We start from the raw sequence: 13,432 nt of genomic DNA, 5'->3' as shown, positions 1-13,432 counted from the left end.
TCTGTATCCTGATTCTCATGGTAATCATGTAAATTGATTTCTTTTTCACTTAAAAGAATCCTGCAGTCATGGAAGTTGTAATACTATTTGGCAGAAGTGAGGAGATTGACAATAAATAAGTAGCTAAAACTGTATTAGTGTAGGCTTACAGGATATTCTAATAGAGGGCTTAGATCCTTTATTTATTTCATTCACAAACTTAAGATCAGTTGGGTTTCAGTACTTTTGTAATGTAATAGATTTTTCTGACTTAGCAGAGCCCCATAAAGCTATTTTAACATTCTTGTGCAAACTCCTGTACTGTCCATTCACTTAGAGAAACCTTTCTTCACTGCTCAGTGTGGGCAAATCTCATCAGGTGCCATACAAATTCTTGTAAGTCTTGAAGGATGGTATTTGAATCTGTGTTCCAAGTGCAGTTATTTGGGCTTCTCAATTAGTTTGGTATATACATGACTCTATGATATAATGAACAGGTGGTGTTCTTCCTTGCCTCAGTTTCCTCAGGTGGTCCTGTCAGTATACTAACTCTGGCTGCAGCTAAGTGAGCATCCTGAAATTACATGGCATTCTCATAGTTTGGGTATTGCCACATATATCTTAAAGGACCTTGGGCGGGGGGAGGGGGGGAGAACAACTGTAGTATAGCAGTCTCAGTTTATAAATCTAGGTCTATCCATTACTTATTTCAGTTTGAACTCTGATGGAGAAACTGACAAAAACCTGTAATTAGTAAAATCATAAATCCATAAGGCTAAAAATATATGGGGCAGAAGAAAGAGATACAATGATCACTGGTGAATGCACTCTGTAAATTTGAAGGTCTCTATTAGAAAATTAAAGGAGGTCCGGTTACAAATACTGGAGTCTGATGGCTATTGGGAAATCAGACCTACTTGAGGACCTTTTGGAAGGTGAAGATACCATGAACCCTAGCTCTTCCCATTGCATGGGGTCCCCAGTGAACTATTTTAATATGTTTTAGTACAGCTTAAAGCAGATTTTTCTGTAGCACGGGGTGTATGCCTGTGCTTTCCCTGAAACTACATGTTCCCTGTCACTAAAGACAGCTGTATTTAACAGTAAACTGTATTGTCATTATATAACACAATACAAAGGGACTGACATACATCTCCTATTGGGTGGGCCCCTGAAACCATGGTTGCTCATAGCACTGTCCAGTAAAACCGAAGGATACACTACACAGCTCCTGGGAGGACTGTCTGGAGCGCAGGCCTATTTCTCCATTGTGTGGATCACGTGACTTTTCTGAAAGTGGCATCAGTGCTCCTCACTGCTGTTAAGTGGCATGATTACAGAATTTGTGTGTTCTGAGGCAGAGGGAAAGGTAACAGCTTCTGTGTTAACATAAATACCTGGGTCCCTGTTTCAAACATAGTCTTCAGTGGTAGATGATAAATTAAACCGAAGCCTGCAGAAGGCCACACCTTCTTCTGGGGGCCTTTTCCTAATTGACTTGGTTGGCATAAATCCTGAAGCTCTGGAGTAGCAACCACATAGTGAAAAGATATCTTAGGCTGGGAGTTAAGAATGCTAATATTGTCTAAGATAGAGATTCTGCAGGAAAAAGTCACAGAGAAGAGCCAGTGAGATGGTGCAGTCCTGCAATCCCTGCACTTGGGAGGCAAAGGCAGGAGGATCAGGAGTTCCAAGCCATCCTTGGCTACATAGCAAGTTCAAGGACATCCTGGACTACATGAGATCCTGTTTCAGAAACAAAATAAAACAACAACAAAAAAAGCTGAAAAATTAATGTAGCTCTGACTTTCAAAAGGCATTATGTTATGAGGTAACTTTTTATTGTTGACTAGGAAACATGGCTTTTTTCCCCCTTTTAACAAGTGGTAAAAGCAGTTTGGGAAATTAAATATTCTACTGCATTATGTGTTTAACATGCATTAGAATTTTGTATGATTCTAACGGTGAATGTAGTTTTACAGAGTCATTCATGTTAAAATATTCTAGTTCTACCGCTTTTAATTATAACATAAAGTTTTCAAAGACAAAAATGGACAAAGGCCAGCAGTCCCCCACATCTGTGAAGCCAGGCAGGACACTTAGCCACTTCCATGGCAGCGGACTTTGTAAATGTGTTTCTGAAACCCTTAAGGTAAGATTTAAAAAAAAAAAAAAATTGGACAATCGTCAAGGATGGTTGATTTTTAAGACTTAACTACCTGAGCAATGTTCATTTAAAATAACATATGAGTCTCAATCAAAATGATCTAAGCTTAGCAAACGGCTGCTTTGTCCTTCCTTGTCAAGGAAGTTCTGAGATGGTAGAAAATTGGTCAGAGGGAAATTTCTTTGGTTAATGTTTTTTATTCCTTTGTGGGAATTTTTTTTTTTTTAACTGCAATAGCTTCAAAAAATTCAAGCCTCAGGGAAAACTGCTTGTAAGAAGTTTTTCTAGTCAAAGAGTCTGGTTCTTTTTCACCCCACTTATCAAAATACAGACCTACCAAGAAAAAGGATGTGACAGAAGTGTCCCATGCCTTTGTCCATCAGATGTCTGTCAGGAGAATGAAGCCCCCCTTTGGCTGCTTCCTGCACTGTCACATGGGCCCAGTGATGGCCATAGAATCACTTCAAGTTACAAGTCCATATTTGGGTCAGCTGCTTTTCCGGCTGGGCCTTTGAAGTACTTTTGCCTTCCAAATGTGGCTAATCTGAGAGAATTCCGAGTATTCTCCCAGAGTGCTGGGCTCTTAAACCATGTCTCTTTAAATAGATAGCCTGTTATTCTGTAACTGGAAGGTTTCTTCAGTCCTGCCTGGCCCTGTGGTCCCGAGTTCCGCAGGTCCTGCCTGGCCCCAGGGTCCCTGAGCCACTTATAAAATAATCATTTAGAGGCTTATATTAATTACTAACTGTATGGCCTATGGCAGGCTTCTTGCTAGCTAGCTCTTATAACTTAATCCATTTCTATTAATCTATAAGTTGCCAGGTGGCCATGGCATTACCAGTCTGCTGGCATCTTGCTTCTCCTTTGGTAATGACTGGCATCTCTCCTATCTCCTTTCTTCTGTCCAGTGTCTGCTTGGATTTCCCACCTGCCTCTAAGCTGCCTTGCCATAGGACAATGCAGCTTTATTTATCAACCAATCAGAGCAACACATATTCACAGTATATAGAAAGACATCCCACATTCTGTCTACTTTAGTTGCTTTAGTGATATACTTTGGATGGTTAGGGTAAATTGTCAAATTGACAGAATCTAGACTTACCTGGGCCATAGGCCTGGGGCATGCCATTGGGAGATAACCTCCACTGGTGTGAGAGATCCATCTTAACTCTGGGCTGGACCACTCCCTGGACAGGGGGTCCTGGACTATATGAAATGGAGGAAGTGAGCTTAGCTATTCACTGCACGCATGTGTTCTTTGCTTTCTGCTTTCTGATTGTGGATGTGATGTGGGCAGCTGCTTCAAGCTCATGGTGATGTGACTCCACCACAGTGGGCTATACCTACAAACTATGAGCCAGAGCAAACTCGCCTTGAAATAGATTTTGTTGGAATATTTTATCACAGTACCAAGAGAAGAAGCTAAGGTACCTTTTCCCTGGCTCCAGTTGAGATCATATGTTCAGACTCCTTAAATGATAACTAAACCCATATGGGACATTTGGACATGCTTCTTGTTCCTGTTGTCAGGGGGCTCCAGTGCAGTGTTGACCTCCTCATAGGTGACTCTGACAACAGGACTAGGCTACAGTTTCTAGTCACCAACTTGTTGATTTAGGAACCAGCTGCCTCCTAGGAAATTGTCATCAAAAGCTATAAATGTGGATCATAAACATGCCAAGTGCTTTCTCAGGATTTGGGGAACTTGATTTGTCCTGTGATATAGTCAGGGTTAGAGATTAGTCTCACTTAAAATAACTACCCTTAGAGAAGCTAATATTCCCCCCCCCAACAAACAAATAGTTTATATGTACACATATGTGTTTGTGCTACATAAAAATAATTTCCCCACACATCCTCCAATTTTATATTTATGGATTTGTGAATCTCTTCCTTCTTAATCCCTTACATGGTGTAACTCAGATAGGATAAAGGATTCAGGGATGTCGCAGATACCATTTTGTTAAACTAAAGAGAAATTACTTAGGAATTTGAAAAGTAATAGGATGAGTATTATCCAGTCTGTGGAAGAAGATGGAGACTTGGAGTAAAGACAAGGAAAGCCGGGGGAGTCCAAGAGGTAGAGACCATGTAGGAGAGAAATGTCTGTCAAGAGGTGACGCTGGGCTCATGCTCTAAGGAGCCAGGTGGCGGGAGCAAGTGATGGTCAAATGTGGGCACTCAATGGGACCCCTGCGAGGAAAGGCTGTGCTTAATAAAATCTGTGAACTCTTTTTATTCATTTTCATTTACAGCCATACTGACTTCTCATTAGGATATAAGAGAAGGGCCCTCACAGTGTAGTAGAGTTGGGACAGTGGGTTTGAGCAGATATGCTTGCCTTTTCCCCGGTTCTTCATGTCCTCACTAGTTTGATAGCCAGTTGCTCTCTGAGATATTGGTGATTGCTTCTGAGCCACTCTGGTGACAGGTATGGGATTTTCTGTAGGTACACAGAACAATTTTGAAAGTGAAGAAATTCTGAGAATGAAAATAAAATTTTTATCACTTGAATTTTTATTTTATCTCACTGTGACCTTGAGGGGAGAAAAATGAAAAGCTTTGCACACACGCTGTAATTTATTCATAGTGCAGATTTGTCTTTTGTTCTGTTTTTCCTATGCTCTGATACATTGTGCTTGTTAGTTTTATCAACTTGACACAAGCTAGAGTCATCTTGGAAGAGAGAATCTCAAATGAGAAAATGTCCTCTTCAGATTGGCCCATAGGCAAGTCTGTGGGGCATTTTTTTTTCTTTTTTGATGAATGATTGGTTGGAAGGGTTCAGCCCTTTGTGGGCTGTACCACTCCTGGTACATGGTCCTAGGCTGTAGAAGAAAACAAACTCCAAGCCGTGAGTAGCAAACTGGTAGGCAATGGCCCTCCATGGTCTCTGCCTCAGTTCTAGCCCTGACTTCCCTTCATGATGGACTGTGATTGGAACATATAACCCAAGTTCTTTTGGTCACGGTGTTCTACCACAATAACAGAAGGAAAACTAGAACATGTATCAAGTTATAACACAGTTATAAATTACATTCCCAAGTCTACCACAGGTAGCCTTATAAATCCAAGGTCCTACTCAAAAATCTGATATTTGACCTACAAATTCCTCTTGGTTCTGTGAGTAAGAAAGTCTGAGAGCCACTGGTCTATATGATCTATGCTTTTTTTTTTTTTTAAAAAAAAGCTTTATATTATTTTCTCATTAATTAAAATGCTTCTGAGGGTTGGGGAGATTGGTCAGTTGGTAAAATGCTTGATGTACAAGTATGAGGACCTGTGTTTGGATTCCCTACATTCATGTTAAATGATGGTATCTGTCTGTAATCCTAGCACTGAGAGGGATAGAGACAGGCAGATTCCTAGAGTTCACTGGCTAGCCAATCCAGATGAGTCAATGAGCTTCAGGATCTGTGAGAGACCTGTCTCAGGAAAGAAGGTATTAGGTGACTGAGGAAGACATTGACTAACACTTCCTTTGGTCCTGTTCTCACAAGCACACACACCTCCATACATACATGAAGAGGGACATATACTGCACACACAGATAATTCTACATGCATGTTTTATTTCAGTAGCTAGCTTTGAGTTCCTGTGGAGACCCATGCTGTCTTCACTGTTACTATCTCTGCCCGACTGTAACATCTACTCAATACATCTCTCCCCTGGAGCCCCTTCTCCTGTCTCAACATAGCCACTTACTTGTCTTTGCAGGCGGGTCTGAATTACCTGGAGTTTTATATAATGTACTCTTTTGGACCCAAAGTAATTGTCATAATGTCTATCTACATTGTTGCTTATATCAGTAGTTCATTGGCTTCATTGTTGAGTACTTCTTTGGTTGCATGGATGTACTATCATATATTTATTCAATGTATCTGTATTTTACCTCATCTAGGTTATTAAAGAACAACAACAAAAAAAAAACCTCAAAGAATTTTAAAACATTTGTGTTCAAGTCTTTGTGTGGTATGGGCTTTCCTTCTCTTTGGGGAGAAGCCCAGGAGTGAGTCAAACATTAGGTGTTTTGCCCAGGTATTTGATCACAGCAGCAGAAGACTAACACAAAAACTTGGTACCAGAAAAGGGTTATTGCTGGACCTACTAGACAGTATGGTTCCAAAGTGTGTGGAACCATGTATAGGAAAAATTTAACACAACAGGAGACTTGCCTATAGAAGGCCTAGGATGCTGCAAGCACAACTTTCGGGGTTTTCCAAAGCCTGTCATGCCAACTAGAGTCCAGTCAGTCGATCTGCACTCAGGAGGTTTCAGGAAGGACTAAGGATTCCACTGGGAATTGAAACAGGGACCGTTCTTGTTAAATATGGACAAAGAAAACTTGCCATTTTTCTGTGTCCTGAGCTTTTGTTCGAGGGTGAATTTAAAAGCGATTAATAACTAGTTGATTAATGGTTATAATTAATTATAATAATTATCAATTAATTAATAAAAATTAATCTTATGTAGGGAATTTCAAGGCACCAGAGTGTTCAGGTGATGACAAAGTTACCTCCAAGAGATCCCATACTCTAAAGAGTTCCAGTCTTCCCACAGTTCCAAATTCTCTTCTGAGCCCAGGACAAACTCATTATGGGGAGCTCCCATAAAAAAATTTTAAAGTAAGTTAATATAGTTCTAGCATGCAATTGCTTGGCCTTTCAGGTTCCTCTTGAAATCTGGGCAACAGTCTGTGACTCAAGCCTGAAAAAACAGAATCATATGGTAAAAGCTACCTGGCTACAGCTAGAGTAGAAGCCAGAATCCCTAAGACTGTGGCTACCTTACATAGTGAATGCCCGGGTAGTGGAACAAGGTAAAGCAAATTCTTGGCAGAACACAGGGGATGCTTTCTTACCAAGAAAACATCATTAAAATGAGTTTACTTTCTCATACCTTTGAGCCTGCAGTGTATGTGTGTGTGTGTGTGTGTGTGTGTGTGTGTGTGAGATGTTTGTGGGAAGGTCCAGCTAATCCTGGGATAACCTTAGGATATCCTGTTCTTCTACCACAGTGCAAAGCACTTGACTTCTTTTGAATAGCACCAGTGTGCCTGGAATCCATGCCTCCTATAGTATTTATAAGGTATCCATTCAATTCCCAGCAATAGAATGCTTAGAGGAGTGGGCATGTCTTCCCGGAGCACAGCTGTACACTGCTGTTTCTGACCAATGTGGAGAAGTGTTATTCTGTGTAACTTCCTGTCTCTTATCCTCTTCACAGTTTCAAATCCTTTGCTGACTTTTGAGCTAGATTTTACATATCCCATGTCTGAGTTATGATCATTCTTTTCACATCTTAGCTAAACATTGTCTTAGATTTGTATGGGGTAGTCTGCGGCTGTGATCTTTTCAGTCTTTGAAGAGTATATTTCAAAACATCCATTTTAATTACTGTGCAGTCAAATTTTATAATCTGTGGATTAGGATTTTGTTGTGATATCAGACCATGGAAGTTTTGTCCTGTGTCTGCTCATGTGTTCTTGGTGGGAAATGTGGAGTGTGATTGTGTTAATGTTTTTAATCTAATTCAACAATCTCTGTCTTTCAACTGTACTTTTTAGACCACTTATATTTGATGTGATTAGTAGGAAGACGGACTTAATGCTGCTGTTCGGTGCTCTGTTCCAATCTATCTCATCATGTCTTCTCCTCTCTCATGCTCTTCCTTTCCCATTTCTTTTTGATTAATTGTGTAATATTGTTGTTATTTTACTTGGTTCTCATGTTGGTTTTTGATTTGTTGTAGTGGTTACTTTACTATTTATACTGTCCATCTTTACTTACTGCTGTATGTATTTAGATGACATTATGAAGCTCACAACAGTGGATTTTAATGTTTCCTGTCTTGAATTTTGTGCCATTTTTGTCGCTTCCTTTGTTCTTACCTCTGTTATTATCCTCGGATTACACATCACTGTTAACATTTGTTTAAACAATAAATTACCTTTAAATAAATTACATGGGAAAAAGACAAATACATGTTAATGCCTTTAGTTACCATTTGTGTTGTTCGTCTGCCCTTAGTGTAAATATGGGCTCCCTCTGTTTCTTCTCTTTTTTGTGTGTATGTGTATGTATGTGATGCACATGCATGTGTGTGTGTATGTTCGTGTGTGTGTGTGTGTGTGTGTGTGTATGTTCATGTCTGTGTGTGTATGTTTATGTCTGTGTGTGTATGTTCATGTTTGTATGCATGTGTGTCTGTGTGTGTACATGTGTATCTGTGTGTGTTCATGTCTGTATGTGTATGTTTGTGTCTGTGTGTGTATGTTTATGCTTGTTTGTATGTCTGTGTGTCTCTGTGTGTGTGCATCTGTGTGTGTCTGTATGTAATATGTGTCTGTGTGTGCTTATATCTGTGTGTTTGTTCATGTCTGTGTGTGTGTGTGTGTGTGTGTGTGTGTGTGTGTGTGTGTGCGCAGAGGCCTAGGCCTGGGTGCAGATGTTGGGAGTCTTCCTCATTAGTTCTTCACCTTACTCTTTGGAGACAAGGTCTCTTCATCAAACCCAGAGCACACTGATACAGCTTGCAGGACAGACCAGCTTGCTGCCAGGATCCTGTTTCAACCTCCCAAGGCTAGAATTACAGGAATCTGCCACCACTCCCACCTGGTACTAATATGGGTGCTGGGAATTCAAACACAGGTCCTCATGTTGGCACAGCAAGTGCTTTAACCAACAAGTCGCCTCCAAAGTCCCCAAACCCAAGCATCTGTCTGGTTCCATTTTCTTTTGGGTTTAAAAATGTCCTTTAAGACTTTTGTGCAACAGATAGGCTTATGATAAATATTTTTATCCTGTGTATCAGCAACAGCGTGTTTTTTTCCTGCCTTTGTTTCTGCAGGGAATTTGAAGTTCTCAGGTGACAGTTCTTTCTTTCATTACTCTAAGTATGTTTCCTGGTTGTCTTCTTATGCTGCTTTCGACGGGGAGCCGCAGTCCTTCTTACCTTTATGCCTTTTGTGTCTGGTTGCTTTTAAGATTTCCTCTTTAGCATTGATTTGGAACAATGCGATTATGATGTACCTTGGCATCGTTTGCTTTGTGCTTCTTATGTTGAGGTTTCTGGAACTTCATTGATTTTATAAGCTTATAAATCTTCCTTGCTTAAACGTTGGAAGCATACAAAATACAGTTATTATTATATTAGTTGATTTTCCATTGTTGTAATAAAATGCCTAAGTTTGGTAATTCATAAAGTCAAGCGATTCATTTAGCTCACAGTTTTGAAGACAGAAAGCCTGAACAGCCCTAAGCAACTGCCAGCAGTTCTGGCAGAACCTTCTCAATTCCCTGACATCATGTCAGCATCATCTGTGAGAAACAGAGATCACAGAGAGATGGGAAGACAGCGACTCACTCTTACAAACCTTGTTCTTATGGGAGCTAGCTTTGGGTCTCCAGATCTGTTCTCATCTCCCTAACAGTGACACTTTCCATGACCCCACTTTGAGTAAATTTCTCTACTTCTAAAGGCTCTCTCCCACCCTTATTTTAAAAATATTTTAATTTTACTTTAAAAAAATGTATGTATCTGTGTATGGATCCATGCATGTATGATACAAATACCCATGGAGTCAAGAAGTTGGATCCTATGGAGCCAGGGTGACATGTACCTGGTGTGGGGACCTGAACTTCGATCCTCTGCAAGAGTATGAGCTCTAAACTGCTGAGCCACCTCCCCAGTCCTCTTTCACTTTTCCGTAGTGCTACACTGGTGCCCTGTGGTATGACATTATTTCTGGGGAGACATGAACAGAGTCTATTCACCCAGATAAGTAACTAACTACACACCAAAGTAAGGATACTACCAAAGTCCAACATATTGTAGTAACTTACAGGAATATGGGTGAGGGGTTACTTAAAAGAACAAAAATGACTCCAAACTAGCTATATCACCAAGGCCCACCCCAGCATGGGTGACAGCTCACAAAAGCTAGGAACCTGGAGTATCCTGCACATCAGCAGGCAGATCAGCAGCCTGGAAGGTGTCTTTGCAGGTAGTTCAGTTGGTTTGAGCCTCTTCCATGCAGCTTGGCTGGTCTTTGTCAGAAAGTATCTTTCAGAAATTCTTACTGCTTATATATGCTTAGGGGTGGAACAGCCTAGTGAATATGGTCAGTTTCAGGGACTTCCTGAATCCTTTCAGTTGTCTACTTCCTGAAGGCAAGGGGCTTCCCTGAAGAATGGAATGTTTCCCCTCCCATTAGCACATACTATTCTTTTACCCCTTGTAAACATCCCATGTCTTAACAAGCTACCCTCAAAGATAAAACATTTTAACCTTGAAGGAAACTGTTACTCAATAAGCCCAAGATCCCAACACATGAACCTTGAGGTTATACTCAACCCCTGTCTAAGGCACAGCTGTTATACCTGTTCTGATATCCTTGCCTTTTAATTCTAACATCTAGGTCATCTGTTTTTTTTTCTCCTCATTTGGGGCTATGTTTTCCTGATGGTGACACCTTGTAACTTCTGACTGGGTACAGGGCATTGGATCTGCTTTACTCCATAGAAAGTGTTTTCTATTTTCATGATCAACTGAGCTTCACTCTGGGATGCAGCTGAGTTACTCAATAGTTTGATTCCTTAGAATCTTCCTTTTAAGATCTGGTTGTAAACTGGGACAGTATTCATTTGGGAGCTCAGAATTACCTAGGAAAGGATGGCAACCTTCTATGTACTAATGCTACGCACCTCATGAGCAGGAGATTTCTCTTTTTTGAGTGATGGGAGCAGAAATTCTTCCTAGTCTTTGGGAAGCTTCGGGCATTGTTGCCCAGTCCTTCCTTCCATCCTTCCTTCCTTCCTTCCTTCCTTCCTTCCTTCCTTCCTTCCTTCCTTTCTTTCTTTCTCTCTTTCTTCTTTCTTCTTTCTTGCAGTTGTTTCTGCAGCCTTGGCTAATTTCCTTATATGCATATGCTAATTAGCATTCTGCTGAACACTTGAAGAGGACCATCTGCAAATCTGCAGCATTCTATCTGCAGCACTGATTTCTCAAGTTTCTTATCCCATGGACGTTAAGTGCCCCAACCCCTGGAGACTGCCAACTTTGCTTCCTTACTGAGGGTGTCTATAGCAGGAATCTTAAAGAGTCTTATTAATAAGATCAAACCTGAGGCCAGTTATTGTGGTGAATGCTGGAAGATCAGAGAAGCAGAACAAGCCACAGCTTCCTCATGTCGCCAGTTCCTCAGCTGATCCTGTTTCCTCAGACTGGAAGCTTCTGTGTCCTCATCCGAATGGGTCTCAGCTGAACTGCTGCTAGAAGCCTAAAAGCTTAACCACCCAAATGCTTAACCAGCCAAATGCTTCTAGTTTCTGGTCTTCATGCCTTCTGTACTTTCTACCATCACTCCCTGGGATTAAAGGCTCGCTCTCTGGGATTAAAGGCGTGAGTCACCATGCTTGGCTGTATCCTTGAACAGATGGATTTCTGCCTCTGGAATGCTAGGATTAAAGGTGTGTACTACCACTGCCTATCCTCTATGTTTAATAATGTGGCTTTTCTGTCTCTGACCCCAAATAAGTTTATTAGGGTGCACAATATTTCACAGAACACAATACCACCACAGGTGTCTTCTGGGCTCTGCCTGCCTCTATCTCTATCATATGGTCTGCATTCTCTTTCAAAGGAATAAACTAGGACAGTCGTAAGTAAGTCTAACCTCATTGTTTCTCATTTCTCAGAGAACTACCTCTCCTCACTGTCCAGAAACTTACAGGATTCTGCAAATTCTGGGCTTTGGTTATTGGTGGCTTGAGGCTAAAACTGTTGGCTGAATGCAGACATCACTGATCCTGTTGCTTTTTCCCTTTGTATCTTTTAACTCTTAAAGTTGTGTGCATACGTGTACATGTTTCTATGTGTTTCGTGTGTGTGTGTGTGTGTGTGTGTGTGTGTGTGTGTGTGTGTGTACCTGTGTGTGCATGTGTGAGGAAGCCTGAAGTCAGCCATGGATAATATACTTCAGGAGTCAACTACTTCATTTTGAGACAGGGTCTCTCACAGGGGCACAAGGCTCCTGGATTTGGTTAAAGTGTGTGGCCATGGGTCTCAGAGTCCACCTATCCCTGCCTTCCCAGTGCCAGGACTATAAGCCTGTAATACCACACCCAGCCACATAAGTGGCTGAGGATGAAACTTGGGGAGCTTGGAGATGGAACTCAGGTCCTCATGCTTGCATGGCGAATACTGTCCTGACCCAGCTGCTACTGTCTCTGCACACCTGGGAGTGAGGCTAGCTTCATGGGCTCACATTTACTGAGAGTTCCTCATCAGCTAGACATCTGTTCTCCATATCATACATGGACAAGTTGATTTGGCCCTCGTAACAACCTCAGGAGAGAAATGTCTCTGTTTTATTGATGCAGCAAGTAAGGGATGAGTGACTGGCCCAGAGTGCCAGTGCCACTAAGCATGAGAGCCCATATATTATACCATTGTCTAAGCTTGCCCCTTGACCTGCTTCACAGAACTGCTGTCTCTAAGAGCTCACCATGGGACATCACCCTCCTGATAGCCACAATTTGGCACGTTTATCAAGGTCTACTCACTGATCAGGACAGGAATTCAAATCTTAGCACTCAATCTCCCTAGGCCCAGTTTTTCTCATTTATACACAGGGAACAGGGAGCAATAATCTCTACCAAGAGAGTTCCTGTGAAAACTGTAATGAACCTATGCAGTACTGATGCCTCTTGTGGAAGATGAAATGGAACATCCGCCCATGCCCTGAGCATAGGAGCCACTCACCGTCAATCAGAAAACAGCACTATTGTGCATTCCTGCAAAGGCCAGGTGCTGTCCTGCTTCAAGTTTTTGTTTGATTATAATGTGTAGTTCTTTAGCTTTCGTATCCATCCTCACCTTGCCTTTACCATCCTTTTTGAAGGCAGAGCTGTCTTTTCCTCTTGTTTTACAGGTAGAGAAGGTAAACAGAGAGAGCTAGAAGATTGGGCTGAGAGAGCCCAAGTTCATCCAGGTTTGGTGGTGCAAGCCTGGAATCCTAACATTCAGGAGGTGAGATGGGAGAATCATGGGTTCAAGGATAGCCTAGGTGACAGAGCAAGACCCTATCTCTTAAACAGACAGACAGACACCCCAAGATAAGCGGGTGTCAGAGCTGACTTTGCAATAAATTTAGTTTTCTTTATACTGTGGATGAAATGTCAGTGAAAACCTGAAACAAAATCCTTGAAGAAGAGTGAACTTTTAAGTGGGTATTTGTTCTGGAAGTTGTCCTTAAAGCTGAAATGAGGGGCACTGTCTTAGCAA

The 13,432-nt window shown here is 41.4% G+C and overlaps 1 protein-coding gene across 4 annotated transcripts in view; it reads left to right on the top strand.

The window, feature by feature from the left end:
- Esrrg (estrogen related receptor gamma) overlaps positions 1-13,432 on the top strand; it is a 582,336-nt gene that overhangs the window by 208,095 nt on the left and 360,809 nt on the right. The gene's annotated exons all lie outside the window — the stretch shown is intronic.

Source organism: Onychomys torridus, chromosome 11 (assembly GCF_903995425.1).
Source record: "Onychomys torridus chromosome 11, mOncTor1.1, whole genome shotgun sequence".
Lineage (NCBI taxonomy): Eukaryota > Metazoa > Chordata > Mammalia > Rodentia > Cricetidae > Onychomys > Onychomys torridus.
The sequence above is the reverse complement of the archived record's forward strand: the minus strand, read 5'-3'. Positions and strand labels throughout refer to the sequence as shown.